Source organism: Zalophus californianus, chromosome 6 (assembly GCF_009762305.2).
Source record: "Zalophus californianus isolate mZalCal1 chromosome 6, mZalCal1.pri.v2, whole genome shotgun sequence".
NCBI classification, from domain to species: Eukaryota; Metazoa; Chordata; class Mammalia; order Carnivora; family Otariidae; genus Zalophus; species Zalophus californianus.
In genome coordinates, this window is record NC_045600.1 from 50,227,513 (window position 1) to 50,243,384 (window position 15,872).

The window sequence follows — 15,872 nt, forward strand, 5'->3', positions numbered from 1 at the left end:
TACTCTCTGCTAACATGTGCATTTCCATTATACAAATTAGCTTATATGTGAGTGTTAAATTAGGAGATAAGAAAAATCTAGTATAAAAATTGCATTGGTTTATAAGAATTTTCCCCAATTAATCTTTCATACCAAATAACATCTGAAGGCCATGTACACTGACACAGTCCTAAGTGCAGCAACTGGCACTTTCTCCTGGAACAGACCATTCACCCCACCTTCTTTCTCTTGGGCTCAGTTTGCCAGGTATTCTTGGAAGGCCTTCATGTGTAATTTTCTCCTGTCTCTGTGTATGTTGCCCTTACTTCAATAACGTAGCATAACACAAAGAATTTGAGGAACACATAGTCACTTTATCTCAGAAAATGCTGTTCAATAGCCTCTGGGAGAAGCCGCATAATTAAAATAAATGTCATTAGACCTGTCATTCTCTTCATTTTTTGTATGACATTTCTGACTGCTGGAACCTGAATCATATTCAGAGCATGAGAAGCAAGACAGCTGAGGTAAAGTCATTTTAGCTTTTTTTTAAGTTTTTGCATACTAGAAAGCAGGGGAATGGTTGTTGAACGAACCACCCTAAAATATCTATCAAAGAGGGGGCTGTTGCTGGCTGGAACCAAAGAAATACAGAAAGTCATAAGAAAAGAACTCTAAAAAATAAATACACTAAAATCTCTCAATAAAAAGAGCAGGAAAATCTGCATTTGCCTCACAAAAGAATCTGATGCCATATTACTACCGTATTAGTTATTTTAAGATGTTTTCTGGCTGCTCACTTCTTAACAACTTCCTTCAATCCTGAAAGAGTCCCCAACTCCATCAAAAAAAAAAAAAAAAAAGGCAGCCAACAAGTAAGAGAAACTGGGCAAAAAAGAGAGATGTCAAACAACACCTCCTCCTTATATGGCAGACTAAGTTCAAGATAGGTTTTCCCTATTAAGGAGGGAGAAAGATTTGAATTATATAAAGGGTTAAGTTTCCTGTTTTAGTATCTCATGTTGACCAAAAAAGTGTGGGATATATCTGATATTTCCCCAGAGCCAGGAAAAAGGTTTCTACATATGGAAATCACAAGACCTGAAGGGGAAAAAAAATCATCTTTTGTTTGTACCTTAATGTGTACATCTCATTCAATACATCTCTTACCTTACCTTAGATGATATTTATCTTCGATGATAGTGTTTTCCATTCTTCACATTTCTATGATATAATTATTCCATGATATAGCTTCCTTATGGGTAAAGTCCATTTGCTTCATCTTGACATTTGACTTGAACACGGAATTCCTTTGGCCAATGGGATGTTAGTGGAAGACATATAAGTAGAGGCTTGAAATGTGGTTGTGGAATTTGGTTTGCCTTCCATAACCCTGATGATGAACCATGGAAAAAATGCCTTTAGCAAGCCATTTTCTTTCAAGCTGGATCACAGAACAGGATACACGGAGATAGCCACATGCACTGGGTAATTGCCAGAGCCAGAAAATTAAGCATCATGAGGAAACGACCTGAACCTAGTCTATAGTCTAAAGTTGGGATCCTGAACCCTCACTTCTGGAATACACCTACACCGGCGATAATGTTGTCAATCCTTGAGTCATGAGTATGATAATTAAGTTTTTATCTTTAAACCAGAGTGGTTTGTTATACAGCATTATTACAGTAATAGCTGACTTATACACAACAGAATTTCAATTAAATCATTTTATTCCTTACCATAATATTTTTTGTAAGATTTTATTTATTTATTTGACAGAGAGAGACACAGCGAGAGAGGGAACACAAGCAGGGGGAGTGGGAGAGGGAGAAGCAGGCTTCCCTTGGAGCAGGGAGCCTGATGCGGGGCTGGATCCCAGGACCGTGGGATCATGACCTGAGCTGAAGGCAGACACTTAACAAAGAGCCACCCAGGTGCCACCACCATAATACATTGTTATAACTCACCTAGTTTATAAAATTAACATAATGTATTCGGATAAGGAGCTGATGTTAAAACCACTGTGAGAGAAGTAATTAGAAAATAAAAACTTTTCATAAGTAAAAATGAGAGTAAGATTTTAGCACAACTGACAATATATTTTCTAACCTTGCACAAATCTTTCTTGCTCGTGCAGAGTATCTCTTTTTTGTTAGTTTGAAGACCAGGTGAAAATGTCTTCACAGATAAAAAAAAATATCTGAACTAATAGCAGTAAATTTATATTGAGGATTTGTTGTCTGCTGGTATGAATATTATCAAAAACAGTCTTTAACCAGAACTCAAATTAATTATGCCGATCATCAAAAATATTTATGAAATAAAAATATATGCAAATTTCATGTGCAAACTAAATTTCTTATATTATTTCTTTTGATCTTTTATTACAATGCTGAGAAACTCTTATTTTAATAATCATTCCTTTTTCACAAATACGAAGACTGAGGTTAAATTGTTTGCTAAAAATATTAGGTTTGTCTGTTTACTACTTGAATAAAATATGTTAATATGTTTAATAGATGTAATTGAAAACATTTAAAGATTTTAAAACTGTGAATATTATTTTCCCCTCAGTATTTTAAAGCTAACTTTTCAGCCACTTCCTAAACATCAGTACTCTGCATGTGTCAAGGTGATGATGGGTAAAATATACCTTAAAATTTCTATCAAAGATATCTTAGAAAAATCCTTCCAAGTAAGAATACAATGCCTATCTTTTAAAATAAAAAACAACAAAAAATAGCCTAGAAAAATTAGTCCCCTCAAGAACAGGAGTGTTCTCTACTGTAAAGAAAACATTTTAAGGAAATTAATACTGCTAACATCTTTGCTTCTGTCAATGAAACTGATCCAGGCGATCTAAAGAGAAAAAATATTTAACTTAGAAATTTATGAGCAAGTCATAAAGACTAACAGGTAAATGGCTCCATGTAGTAAGAGCAAAGTAAGAGCAAAGGGACACAAGAATGGCAATTTCTGTAGGACCAGTGTAATTGGTGCGTGTGATCTGAAAATAGTGAGGTCCTTTGTCTTTGAGATGTAACTACAGCCCTGTCATGCTCTAACACTCCACAAGGCAGTAGAATGATTGGAGCCAATATGAACTTGGACAGTTCTGGGGAGTCTCTATTTAGCAACAGCCGTATGACTAACACAAACCTAATATTGTACAACCAGATAGATAGTGAAACAACATATAATCTTTTGGTCATGGGGCAGTGAGATGAAAGCCTCTGCGTTGTTCATTTGAGTGCTGCCAGCAATGGTTTATTAAATTAAAAATAAAGGACTAGAGTAAAAACTACACAACGTGCAATTGTAATAATCTTCCCTCCCAACCCTACACAGATGTGTTAGGGTGCAGCATCCATCCATCTGTTAAAAGCCCATTTCTGTTTCTTTGTGAGGTTGTGTATCAGTGCTTAGGGTCAAAGAATTGAGGCACTGAAGATCTGAGTGTGATTCTCAACTTAGCTATTTACTACTGATCTGACCTAAGACAAATACCAACTTCCTCAATCCTAAAAGGAGAGAAACAATTGTACTTTCTTCAAAGAGTGCTTTGATATATGTCAACCAGTATATGTTAAGTCCTCAGCACAGTAACTCAGACATGGTAAGTTCTTGAATATAGTTTTTCTTCTCTTTTCATTTTCAATACTATCATTAATCCATTTTCTTATGTTTTTTTCTCAGTATTTGAAGTTTTTCTCACTTCATGTTTTAGACCACTTAATTAGAAGACCCATATCTGATGTGCTCAGAAAAAATGTGAGATGGACAGAAATGATGACAAGAGGGGAGAGAGAGAGAAGAATTGAATAAAGAATGTCAGTGTAATAGCTGCGCTCAGATTTGCACTGATGTAGAAGTTTAACAAGTCTGGAAATCAATCAGTACAATTCTCTCATTAAAACCCAATAAAACTTGTCTTGTTCTTCCTGCCACATACAGAAGAAAACCACCTTTATTGTTTTCATGTAGATTGGTGGTTCTAAGCCATATAATAAGCATTTTCTAAAGTCCTTTATTGCCAAGACATTTATAGAAAACATAACCTAAAGCCACTCATTAGCATAATTCAAAGTCACACGTTATTGATGCAAAATCATGTTATGTTGATTCTCCTGAATCAAAATAATGCTTTAACTGTAAAGAAAACATGATGTACAGTAAAATAATTGGCTGCAATATAAGTACCTAATTAAGTACTTACATTCTTGTACCTCCTTACAGCAAGTTTGGACTTAAAGAGTTTAATATAATAAGTGCAGGGAAATAGAAGAACAGGGATTTGTGTGGACACTAAAATAAGAACTTATGTTAGGCTAATAGTTGTTCATTGTTGGTAAGAAAATTAATAATAGTAATAACTAAATCTATACACCAGTGATGTCCAGTATGGTAACCAATAGCCCTGAGTGGTTACAGAGCCCTTGAAATATGGGTCAGTGTTACTGAAGAACTTAATTTTGATGTTATTTATTTAAATTAGGCTTATATTAAAAACTAAGTCAGTATAAAGTATCTCCATAATGTTTACCTTGATTATAGGTTGAAATAATAATTGGCAGGTGTAGTATGTTAAATATATAATTAAAATTAGATTCCCCAGTGTTTTTACTTCTTATAATGTGGCTACTAAAACTTTTTAAATATAGATATTGCGCACATTTGTGGCTTGCATTATATTTCTGTGGCAGTGTTGCTACATAAACTGGTAAACCTTTGAGGGTAGTAGCAGAATAAAATGAACAGTTAGGAATATTCTTAATTTGTTTCAATATGTAATCTCTATAACCAAGATACAGCATTTCAATAATTTCTATAACCTAAATTTATTTCTGCATTAAAAAATTACACATGTATAATTTTAAAACAATCTTTATTAATGAAATTCAGTGAAACCCTGAATTTTATCTAAACTACTGAAGTTGTTCAAAGTATGTTAAAAGGAATCTCATGTTTGCTCCATTCTATAGACATTGGCAGTAACACTTTTGCCAGAATTATACTACAGGGCTGTAGCCACTTCAACCCAATATGTTATTAGAAATCTAGAATAATTTGCTTCCAAAGAAGTGTATATAAGTTTTAGCAGCATCCTAAGTCTTTCATAATTAGATTGATTAAAGTGCTTTGGCCCCAACATTGGATTTTAGTTCAGTTAAAATTTTCTGAAAATTTTGGCTAACATGTTCTTCATCTGCTTCAAATGGATTAACTACTCAATCCAGTTTTGTAAATTAAACCAAATTCTCTTAAATCTAATCATCCTCTCTTTAGTAGCCATTCAAATGAGAGCAACTTATTCGTATTGATCTAACTTCTGTAAAGATAAAAGCTGTAAAAATGTTGGATGCAAAAAATAATCTTAAATAATACATGTTTGTTGACAAATCCTATGGTAATTCTGTGCACTCTGAGACGGATCTTAATTTCTAGCATCCTGTAAAAGATCCCATTTAACGTGGCAAATACATCTGCAGGAAAAGTCATATTTTCAGATATTTGAATTGTGATGCTTAATCAAAAATTTTTTATTTTAAATAAGAAAAAAAATTAAGACTACACTGAAAAGTCACCTTACTTCCTAGTACAAACTCTCTTTGTTACCAGTTGCAGCTTACTCTTAATTTTATTAGTAACAATGAATACATTTACTGACTTTGAAGTATTTCCTTAGCATCCCTGAGGTCAGTAAAAAACATAATGAATTATGAAAGCACCTCCAGGCATAAATGTCAGCTTTAAACCCCCATTATAAACCCTGCTGCTATTGAAGCAGTGATATTTGGGAAGCTGATGTTTTCACATGACATTTTTAAGGGCTTGGTTAGTTGAGAATCTCTGGGTAGCCATTCTCAGTAATTTTGAAAGGTACATTGTCTTCATGATTTTTTTACTCTTTACAAACCCTACATATATATGAGCTGTAATGATTCATTTTCACATAAGATACTTTTACCCATTGTATGAAAATTCGCTCAACTGCCATTCATTACACAGATGATTTTCAATACTTTTCACAATCTCATCAAGCCTTCTTGATAAAATGTCATTGCTCAGTGAAACACAAAAATGTTTCTCATTTGAGCTTCTTTCTATAAATAAAAATTTCTCAATCAGCTGTAAAGATTAATTTTCAATATTTTTTTATTTTACATATCTTGTAATACATTGTACTATTCTGTTAAGAAATAATGAGACATTTATTTCTCTGATTAGGGTATATTTAAAAGTCTGGTTACAGTAATGCAGTTTTCAAACTTTTCCTATAAATTTCAGTAGTATGATATATCCTTGCTAATTTAATCAATGTGTTCATGAAATTTGCACTAAATTTCAGTAGTTTAAAGGTTTCCTTTTTAAAATGTGTTCTTAAAGTTATTGAGCTGCCTGGTGGCTCAGTTGGTTAAGTGCCTGCCTTTGGCTCAAGTCATGATCTCAGGGTTTTGGGATGGAGCCCGACATCAGGCTCCCTGCTCAGCAGGGAGTCTGCTTCTCCTTCTCTCCCCGCCCCCTGCCCACTCATGCTCACTCTCGCTCTCTCAAATAAATCTTTTTAAAAATAAATGTGCTGTTAGATTAGAAAGATGAGAAATTGTTCAGTTATCAGACTATAAAACCCAATGTTAAATAATCAACTGAATACCATTGACGTATTTCCTTTATATTGATATATTTTTAACGATATAATTTATTTATTTGACAGAGAGAGAGTTAGCAAGAGCAGGAACACAAGCAGAGGGAGTGGGAGAGGGAGAAGCAGGCTTCCTGACGAGCAGGGAGCCCGATGCGGGGCTCCATCCCAGGACCCTGGGATCATGACCTGAGCTAAAGGCAACCGCTTAACGACTGAGCCACCTAAGCGCCCCCCTTTATATTGATATTTTAAAATAAGGATTTTAGAAAGTACATTTATACTTATATTATTTCCATAAATGTAATAATTCTAAATACAAATTAACACAAGTATTTTATATTGGTGACTCAAATATCACAAGCAACATTGTCATTGTAACCTAATTTTCCAAAATGGAGAGTAACTTCTGACAAAATTTGATCAGAACAATAGATAATGTCCCTTTAATTTATAGATGAATTCCAGAAAAATTTGATATATATGAAACCATGGAAAATATTTTGTATATTCATATAATGGAATTAGATTTTAGGCAATGAAAGACATTCAAAATTTGTCTCCAAATTGAAATTTTTTTTTATTATGCAGGACTTCTCCATGCTTTATAGCATGTATAGCATTCTTGGTCTCTACCTTCTAATGCAATAGCACCTCCTAATAATTTAACAATCAAAGAAATGCCTCTAGGGCTCCTGGGTGGCTTAGTCGGTTAAGCATCTGCCAGGGGCTCAGGTCATGATCTCAGGGTCCTGGGATCGAACCCCTCATCAGGGTCCTGGGATCGAACCCCTCATCGGGCTCCCTGCTCAGCGGGGAGCCTGCTTCTTCCTCTCCCACTCCCATTGCTTGTGATCTCTCTCTCTGTGTGTCAAATAAATCTTTTTTTTTTTTTTTTAAAGATTTTATTTATTTATTTGACAGAGAAAGACACAGCGAGAGAGGGAACACAAGCAGGGGAAGTGGGCGAGGGAGAAGCAGGCTTCCTGCCCATCAGGGAGCCTGATGCAGGGCTCGATCCCAGGACCCCGGGATCATGACCTGAGCCGAAGGCAGACGCTTAACGACTGAGCCACCCAGGCACCCCTAAATAAATAAAATCTAAAAAAAGGAAAAGAAAAAGAAATGCCTCCAATAAGTGTCCAAAATGACCACAAGGGGTGTGCTTCTGCTTCCAAAGAGAGCACTAAGAAATAAAACTGAAATCTGCTACCCACATGCAAACTATTGCAAACCATGTCTTCCCTCCGCTATTCAGTGTCCTTGTTTATTGTTTATTTATTTAAAGATATATTTATATATTTTTTTTGCCAGAGAGAGAAAAAGAGAGCACAAGCAGAGGGAGTGGCAGGCAGAAGGAGAGGGAGACACAGGCTCCCCACAAAGCAGAGAGCCAGATGCAGAGCTTGATCCCAGGACCCTGGGATGCTTAACCAACTGAGCCACCCAGGCATCCCAGAGTCCTTTTATATTTAATGAGTAATCTTTGCTAAATCTCAATCCCTTTCATAAAAGCAGGTGTTATTAAAAATTTAACCTTTGAGGGGCGCCTGGGTGGCTCAGTCGTTAAGCGTCTGCCTTCGGCTCAGGTCATGATCCCAGGGTCCTGGGATCGAGTCCCACATCAGGCTTCCTGCTCAGCGGGAAGCCTGCTCCTCCCTCTCCCACTCTCCCTGCTTGTGTTCCTGCTCTCACTATTTCTCTCTCTGTCAAATAAATGAATAAAATCTTAAAAAAAAAAAAAAGGAAAAGGAAAAAAATTTAACCTTTGAAAGAGACTTCTGGGTTTGTCACAAGATGATATTGGGGAACTTTTTTTAAAAAAGATTTTATTTGAGAGAGAGCATAAGCGAAGCAAGGGGAGCAGCAGACAGAGAGGGAGAAGCAGACTCCCTGCTGAGCCCAATGCAGGGGCTCCATGCAGGGCTCAATGTGGGGCTCCATCCTAGGACACTGGGATCATGACCTGAGCCAAAGGCAGACGCTTATTAGACTGAGCCACCCAGGTGCCCCTGTTATTGGGATACTTTTAACAAGTTCATGAAAATGAATTTTTTTTTTTACACGTCTTACATGAAATCTGTAGTGTCAGCTTCATATTTTTGTACTAGAATGCATGATATATAGGTTCATCTTTATATACCTTTTAGACAAAGACAATAATTTTTAGCAAATGTTGCAGTGACCACTATGCATTTTAACATGAGAAAAATCAATATAGCCTTCCTCCAGGATACACATTTAAAGAGGAATCACGGACTTACTTCTGCAGGCAATATTTATGTCTTCGCTTTGAACAGTGGAAGGAAAACATTTAATGTGTACTTCACATTAGCAAAATATTAAAATACTTATTTAATTCTTACAATAAACTCAGGTTGACATTTTTTTTAAAAAATGGAGAAACAAGTCTCAGGGAATTAAATTAGCACAATGAAGGTATAGTGAAAATCAAGTTTAGTTCAGCCTTTCTATTCTACCACCCTGTCTTCCATCTTGAATGCTCATGAAGTTCTCCAAACTTTTCCTTTTAAAAGGTCACCTTATACTTATAATAAATACCAGAATTCTTTTTTCCCAGAATACCAAAGCAATTTTTTTTAGTGCATTTGGTGATGATGGTGATGATTTTAACATTCTGCCCCGTTGACTTACTGTCATTCTATTCAAGGTGTCCCCTGTTGAAGCATCCTGCTATCCTAAATTATGTCCTCTTCAATATAATGAACACCGAGATTATGGAATAAGTGATATGTGCATTTGCCCCCTAAAATATGTTTAGTGTAGTCTATGGATTAACCATATGGATTTTGAAGACAAAGCTAAGGTTACCATGTTTTATATTTACATATACATACTGATTTTCCTTTAACAGGTAAATTTAGAAGTTATACCACGATGGAAGGATTTTAAAGATCTTGATGATTTCATAATTAGAACTGTGGGAAAATCCCCTTTCTGAAGGCTCATCACAGCTACCAATGTCAACTAAATCTGTTTACATCTTTTTAGACTCTTGCTTCTCAGTATTTTTTTCTCCTGAGATCCTGTCTATAGTATTTTATTCTCCTGAGATCCTGTCTATAATCACGGTTACTTTGGAATACCCATAAACTGTCTATTCCATTTGCATTAGTCTCATCGACAAGCACATTTATGATGGGATAATTTGGAAGGCTCTTTTTCATCTTCTTGTGCTCACTCAGGCTTTTATCCCTCTCTTACTTGTGGTCACATTTCTTCTCACCTTTACAGAGACAGTCTCTGCCCAACCAGGCTGTTCATTAGTCCCTGTATAAACTAACGTTTTTAAGTACTGGCTTCTGTGAAGATTTATCCAACTTCTCTTGCCGTTTTACTTTGCTAATTGGTCCAATCAGTGTTCCTTCCCACAGCTTCTTTCCCAGTCATCTTCCCTTAAATTTCCCACCACAGAGTAATTTTCCAATGTTACAGAACAATTAGCAAATCCTCCCTCTGATTCTGCTGTGGGTTCTCTAGGACCTAAAATACTCCACATTCTATTCCCAGGCAAAATTCTTATCTTTTAAAAAGGTAGAGCTAGATCCATTTCTGGGGGGAAAAAAAGATAAAATATTCCTGGCCTGGGTGTGCTGGGGTCAATATCTGCTGTCTGAGTTTAAGATTGTCTTCAAGGGGCACCTGGCTGGCTGTGGGTGGAGCCCGTGGTCCTTGATTTCGGGACTGTGAGATCCAGCCACATGTTGAGTATAGAGATGACTTAAGGAAAAATAAAATCTTAAAAAGACTGTCTTCAAGATAACTGATTATCTTCATTATCACGCTCTCTGGTTTCTCATTTTCCTCTCCTCCACAAACTCAACATTTCATCAGTCTCTCAAACCCATTGTGGGGGAGGAAAAAATGTTCTTAATATTAAAGGGGGAAAGCTGCATAAAATTATCTCTTTTCCTCAATCTTAGTATTGATATGCTTTAAGATTCTATTTGTGCATGTGAACATCATGAGGCTAGATGATTGCTTTTTGTTGATTCTTTATATCTATAAAGTTCTTTCACTCAGTGGATAGTCCATAAGTGTCTGATTTTTATTAAGAAATTAATTTGTAGAATACCGATAAAATTTCAAAACAGCTTCTATTATTTTCCACCATAAAAATAAATACTTATAAATTGGATGCTGTGTGTATATTTTGGTTTATGTGACATTGACTGATGAAAGAAGGGATGTGACAGGTAGAAAGTGAAGGGGAAAAGGCAATACCTATGATTTTTAAAGATAAGAGAAAAAACTAATAGGAAGGGAATTAATACAGCCTATTTTGGCCACAACAGAAAGCAATTAGCTTGGTTAAAAAAAAGGAGAAAAGGGCGCCTGGGTGGCTCAGTTGGTTAAGCGACTGCCTTCGGCTCAGGTCATGATCCTGGAGTCCCGGGATCGAGTCCCATATTGGGCTCCCTGCTCAGCGGGGAGTCTGCTTCTACCTCTGACCCTCTTCCCTCTCGTGCTCTCTATCTCTCATTCTCTCTCTCTCAAATAAATAAATAAAATCTTTAAAAAAAAAGGAGAAAAGAAGAAGAAGAAAATCAGATTACTGACCTTATAAATTAGGTATAATATTAAATTCTTTAATAGGATCAAAGAGTCTCATTTAAGATATATAGCAGAAAGTAGGTATAAAATTCCTAAAATTAAACTCATATTTGTAATTAAGATCTAATGTAAGGAAACTAAAAGCAAGAATCAAGAAAAAAAAAGCAAGTTATATATATTGTACAAGGGTAAAAACCCGAAAAGAAAAAAAAGACCTTAAATGTCAATTCACTTTATGTTTGCAATTCACATTGGGATACTTGCTTTTGCATAATTAAAAATAATAACTGAGAGGTGCCTGGATGGCTCAGTCGTTAAGCGTCTGACTTTGGCTGAGGTCATGATCCCAGAGTCCTGGGATCGAGCCCCACATCGGGCTCCCGGCTCGGCAGGAAGCCTGCTTCTCCCACTCCCACTCCCCCTGCTTATGTTCTCTCTCTCTCTGTCTCTCTCTCTGTCAAATAAATAAATAAAATCTTTAATAATAGTAATAATAATAACTGAAAGCAATTTCAAATCATTTTATACTGCAAACCATGGGCTGTTCATAACAAGAGGACTGTAGGAAAATAAACATTCCAGAACAGATCCTCCACAAATATACCTTTTACTAAATCATTTCCAATCCTTGCATTTAGGCCCCCTGCAGTTTTCATTGATTTCTGTGAAACAGAGAAAACATACATCTGCCTGTTAAGGAATACCTCATTATAGTGACTTCTGGAAAGAAATGTGCTTGAACAACCAAACATATGCAATATATTCAAAATGTTTAACTTCATTAAAAAATAACAGAAAAAGATCCAATATCAATAAAATAACAAAGATCTAAATGATCAATATCACAAATACATGCACATTAAAACAATAAGATATCATACCCTATAAAACTAACAACATTAGATATAATTTAGATTGTTTACATGAATTATTTTATATATAACTCTAAATGTTTGTAAAGTATTATAGCACAATATTGCCATAAATGTAACAATTTAAACTGTCTATATTATCAGAGTAGAAAAAAATTTGTGTGAACCTACAAAATTGATGCCAATAAAAATAAATGCGTAACCAAAGAGACCATGAGTTCTGGATGGTCTCAGTGGCTGTGGAGCACAGCCCCCTGATGATCCGTTAGGAACATGTATCCTCGGAAAAAATTCAACGTGGTATCCACACACTGAAATTGTGGGGTTATTTCCAATTAGGACTCAGACTCCTAAAATGAGAGTCTGAATGCATATGTGGATATGCACTACTTCCTGAGCTTCTCCAACCAGAAGATCCTGTTCTCTCCTCTCAAAAGGAAAGAGCAGGGCTTTATTGAGATCATTGGTATTTCCAAAGAGTTAAAGTTAGGATTAGACATAAATTTAGGGTTTAAATTAAATCTTAGTTTAAGATTCTCACTACTTAATAGGCCCTCAGGGAACAATAGCCCAAGAGGTACATGCTTCTCTGAGTCAGAAGAGGACTTATGATATTGATGAGAAATATAGCTGAGTAGATAGAAGAATAAGTTTGGGAGTCAAGGAAATCTGGATTTAAATCTTGTCTCACCAGGTATTGGCATTGGCCACGTGAATATGAACCAGTTATGAAATGTCTGCAACCTCACTTTGCTCATCTGGAAAACAGGGATATCAGGTCTATTCCCATACAGCTGTTCTTTGGATTGAGTGAAATACACTAGGAAAGCGCTTGGCTTTCCAAGCGCATAATAAGAATGGGCAGTTATCATATGCTAAGTACTCAATAAATAGGAAGTATTATTAACATGGCTTGATTCTTCCACAAAAATATTATTCTATAACTCATAATTTACATCATAAATAATCATTGTTTTTCTTCTACCTTTTCTATTCTCTTTTCCTGAAAAGTTTGAGAGAATATTATTTTTTTTCATGTCATTCTAATCACTACTTCAAAGATTTCAGACTTTTATAATCATATTATTACCTATTGGTGATTAAATATTTAATGTGGCCAAAGGGTTTACAAAAATTAATCACTATTTGAGTTATGAGTTTAATACAGTGCCTGACCCATAGTAGGATTTAAAACGGGTAGCTTTATAAACAAATCAATCAATATTTTACTTGGCATACGATTTCAACACATTCACTAGATAAATGGACATGATATCCTCTGGCTTTTGTTATTCAGCATAACCTCAAGATCTCAGTGAAGCAAAACAATAACCCTCTGGACTTTAAGCCAGGGAGAGGGTTGACCTAAGCAGGAGTGCTTTTTGAGAAATGAAAGGTAACTGCAAAATTCTAATTAGCCCATCTGTACTCCTGAATCATTTTCCTGTTTTGTCCAAAAAACTTCTCTCACTGCCATTAAGCTGAGTCCCACTCCTCTTCTGAGACCTGCTCTACAACAAACTGGTTGTGTCTAAGTCACCTGTGTCTTAACCACTTTGTCCCATTTATGACAATTTTCAATGATCCATCCATGTCACATACTCTCTATGCAACAAACTAGCACCCTTCACCTCCAGAGCTATTTAAATTCTCACATTATTCTAAAGAGTCTTATTTCACTTCCACAAAACACATCTCATATTTCAAATGGGATCACTGAGAGGCAAAAGCCCGCAAGTCACTTTTTGTTTTTTTTTTAACTTTAAGAGTGTGCAGGTTCTAGATAGCAGTGTATTTCTTGAAAATCTGCTGCGTATTGGAGGAGTTTAATGGCAAATGATTTTGTCAATGGAATCCGGCACTGCCCTGGGCTGTGTTGCATGTTTGTAGTGAAATACAGCTCTGAAACATTCCAGGAAAGCAATCACTTCTGCATTGTCTGGCCGGAGGAATCTACCCCTCTTGTTCCTCTAGCTCACATCTCTCACCTGCTGGCTGTCATTTCAAGAAGGGCCTTGATTACAAGTGGCCTTCGCTGCAGGACAGCTCTGGAGGTAAATATTTTTCTGTTTCCAGTCTATTTTTTCTATCTTCCGGTTTTTCTATATGCTTTGAATTCCTGGGAAAGAATGAATATACATATTTACATGATATGTTGCTGATAGGAAGTTAAATTATCGTATGTTTATATGATCACCAAAAAAAGGTTTTACTTGTTTTTTTTCCAATCTCATAAAACCAATCTTTTATTTTGTCTGACCCTCTTCAACTTGAGTTATTTCACTTCTCTTTTAATGCATTTAGAAATCACAAAGCTTCCCAAATCTCCCTTAACATTTTTTTAAGACTAGTATGTAGAAAACATACTCAACAATGTAGCAAGTAGGTCAGCTGGAAACTCCCTGGAGGAAGTAGAAAACATATCTATCAGTTTCATATGCTTATTAGTAGGAGCCCATCTGAAATCTTCCTAGAGCCAAGTATGGGGATTTTTTATTTCCCTTTCCCTTTGGCTAATGACTTATTTACATGTTGACTTAGTCCACGGGATTTGGGAGGTGGGGTGGGGGGGACGCTAAATGGGCATTCCTCTGGAGAATAAAACAGTATTTAAAAGTGTATTCTTATGAAAATCTTTCTTTTGTTGCATTAACAACATTGAAACGATCATTGTGTCATGAAATAATCGCTAAATGACATAATGGCTCCTTAATCAGCATTGTTCTCTTCTGGCAGAATCCTAGTTATTGGACTTGCAAATGCAGGTTTTGACTTACAGTGGCTTAGTGTAATGTATGAAAATTGGTGATGGGGTGTTTCAAAAACCAGGAAAATTCAACCCTGATTTTACATGCATTGATAGCACTGGACTGCACAGCAAAATGAAATCCATTACCTATTTTATGTGAAGTTTGCTTCAGATTCTTATGTGAGATTTTATATGAAATGAAAGATCTACGTTAAGGGGCGCCTGGGTGGCTCAGTTGGTTGGGCGGCTGCCTTCGGCTCAGGTCATGATCCCAGGATCCTGGGATTGAGCCCCGCGTCGGGCTCCCTTCTCGGCGGGGAGCCTGCTTCTCCCTCTCCCTCTGCCTGCCTCTCTGCCTACTTGTGCTCTCTCTCACTCTCTGTCAAATAAATAAATAAAAAATCTTAAAAAAAAAAAAGAAAGATCTACGTTAAATGTTTTTTTAAAATTCTGCGTATTTGAAGATAATGCTGCCCATGATAGAGCTAACATCACCGTAACGTTGATTCTCCATTCTACATACATTCCTCATATGATTTATAGAAATGAATCTCTCTCTAGGAAATACCAGCTCCCGATATTGGTCTGGCTAAGGTTATCACAAATAGAAACACTGTTTTTGATTAAAGACATTATCTCCATAAAATCAAACTTTTACCTAGATACAGTAAATATTAGAATAAATTGAAATATTATCTGTCCCTAATAACTTGGTACTAAATACAGGAGCATTACAGTTTTACTTTTAAATGGTAACCGTATTACCGATATCAATAGCTTTTACAAATAGATTATTATTGATATAAAAATATATTAAAAATTATTTCAATAAGGCAACACTGCATATGTATATATTTATACAGGTGAATAGACACTGCCAAGCAAACACATATCAGTTTTGCTTGTATTACAGATACAACAAACCAGATAACACATACTTGAGGTAACCTCAAAGTTGCCTCAATGCAATTGTAGTCATGAAACATTTTTGAGATAAACCAGGCATTCCGAACACATGCTTGTTTTCATGTGTTTATCTTATTTAAATTTTAGA